At 38.2% G+C, this 2,500-nt stretch overlaps 1 protein-coding gene across 1 annotated transcript in view; it reads left to right on the top strand.

Annotated features, from left to right (window-relative positions):
- The window catches only part of LOC121576741 (junctophilin-3), a 27,932-nt gene that overhangs the window by 13,466 nt on the left and 11,966 nt on the right, over positions 1-2,500 (top strand). The gene's annotated exons all lie outside the window — the stretch shown is intronic.

Raw genomic sequence — 2,500 nt, 5'->3', positions numbered from 1 at the left:
GATAGAGGGCTTATGGTATCTCCAAATAGCAATTACTAGAGCTTAGTTTGCAGTGGCAAACTGTGACTATTGGACCTATGCCTTCAGTGGCGAAAAATAATCTTCCAACACGTTGTACCGAACTCCAAAATCACTAACAGTGACACGTCAAAGGATGTGATTGTGACTCGCTCGTGATCAGTGGTGTTAGTGTGGGCTATAAGCAGGTATATGCCATATACCAACTTTTGTTTCAGTGGGCATTGCGTATACTCACTTTTTAATCTCCACTGATGTGTATCAAAGTAGTGTAATGGAGGTATACTATACACCGTATCAATTATGTAGTACAATAGAGAAATCATGCACAAAGTAGCCTACGACATCGCAAAGCACAAAAATATTCACATGCGCGCTGCCGCACATAGCTTAGTTTCACCAGAGGATCATCTCAAGAGCAAGCAGCTCTCAACTGGTTGTTCACCTGCAACCTGTACTCATGGGTAGACGTAACATAGTAAAATAAAATCCAGGACACTCAAAATAGTATGATCTGTTACGTTTGGTATGGTATATAGTATGTATTAATTTGTGGATGTCCATCATCCATTTTGTATGATATGTTACGAATTAGAATTAGTATGATATGTTACGAATTACAATTCATATGATATGTTACGAATTGGAATTCATACAATATGTTAGGAATTTGCAATACGTATGATATGTTACAAATTGCAATTTGTTGTGGCTAACGTTAGCTAGGTCGCTAGATGGCTAACGTTAGCTAGGTGGCTAATGTTAGCTAGGCTAGGGGTTAGGGTTAGGGGTTAAGGTTTTGGTTAAGGTTAGGGTTAAGGTTAGGGTTAGCTAACATACTAAGTAGTTGCAAAGTAGCTAAAAAGTAGTAAGTAGTTGCAAAGTTGCTAATTAGCTAAAATGCTAAAGTTGTCCGTGATGAGATTCGAACCTTTGGGACGTTTGTGTGATTGTGTGATATCATGAAGATTTGTATCATTTGGGAGGTCATTTGTTTTGCAAACCCTGCCATCACTTGTAGCCTACACTGTAGGCCTACATTGTACAGTAGCATACAGAAACACCATTAGCCAAACGGTCTCTTGCATTGAATTAAAGGGACCCTCCTTTTTTCCAGACCTAAAAAATGGTCTCCTGATGTGGTTTAAGCATTGTTGTGGACTTATTTTTCATTTTTCTATTTAAAGAAAAAGTGTGATTTTGATAGTGAAAGCATAAAAAACTATAGGAAAATTCATATATATTTTTTAAGAAAACAACATAATTTTTCACACAGGGTGCCTTTCCTTTGCCGGGCGGACCGTTTGGACGTTTTTGGGCAGAGTATACCCACTTCTCCAGGCACCACTTCACCCTGTGATGCTGAAAGGACAGTGACTATAATACCAGCGTACTCCATGTAGGAGAGCACACTTTTTGTAAAACACATAGAGCCACTAGAAAGACAGCAGTCACACACAGCATTATGTTAAAGGATAAGAAGCTCATTCACTCAGACATAATAAGCCAGTATGTCCCAATCATAAGAATACAAAAACACAACCATTAGGCTAAGCATTTCCCAATCAAAATGTACAAATATTATACATCTCATTATGATACATCTCATCACGTTCAGCACACAAAGTACCCAGTGATCAATCTAAAGTTTAAATGCAACAATGTTATTTTCAAAGAGATAGCTAACAACGGCAAGCGAGCTGCAATAAAAAACACTGTTCCATTCACCAAATGGTGATAATTTGAAACATCACTTCTTGTTGAAAGTTCATCTTGAAAAGGGCGAAGCTACAGCAACAAATTAGCAACAACATCCTCTTCAATAACACCTGCTGCAGCTGCTACACACTATTAACTAGCTTACAACAAAAGCTGGCTAGCTAAACCGTGGGAAAACTACTGCTCGCTATTGTGCAGTGACGTGTCCGCCTTCGAGAAGCTGTACGTTTCCATACGTTTTTTGTAAAAACTGTCCCACCCATTACAAGTCAAAATGTGATTGGTTGATTCCACTGTCACTCCAAAATTCTGGCCTAATACAGTTGAATGGCAGATGCCTTCATTCTAGCTTCTGAGGGCCTAGCCAATGGCTGACTTAGCTAGCTAGATTTATCTCCCCAGAGACAACAAAGAAAATTCCTGATTGGATCTTTTTTTTGCTTCAGTGTTAACCCTTTCCTTTCCAAAACAACCAGAAGAGATTCAATCAGAAAATCATTGAGAAGAATAATATAATCAGAATACCAAAAATGTATATTTTAAAACTACAACAATTATTTTATAAATCCTTATGCCTTCTCTGAAGGCGTAGAAGGCCCTCACGATTCCCCACTGTTAGTTTGTGTATCCCCTACTGGACTAAGGAACTGTAAGAATGTATGGTAACATTGAGCTACATCACATTGTATTTATTTTAACAAACTGTCCTCAGTGACTATTAATTTACTTACAAACTAGGGTTGGATTACATAGCTGGTTGCTC

The sequence above is a fragment of the Coregonus clupeaformis genome, chromosome 29, assembly GCF_020615455.1.
Source record: "Coregonus clupeaformis isolate EN_2021a chromosome 29, ASM2061545v1, whole genome shotgun sequence".
In the NCBI taxonomy this organism is placed as follows: Eukaryota; Metazoa; Chordata; class Actinopteri; order Salmoniformes; family Salmonidae; genus Coregonus; species Coregonus clupeaformis.
The sequence above is the reverse complement of the archived record's forward strand: the minus strand, read 5'-3'. Positions and strand labels throughout refer to the sequence as shown.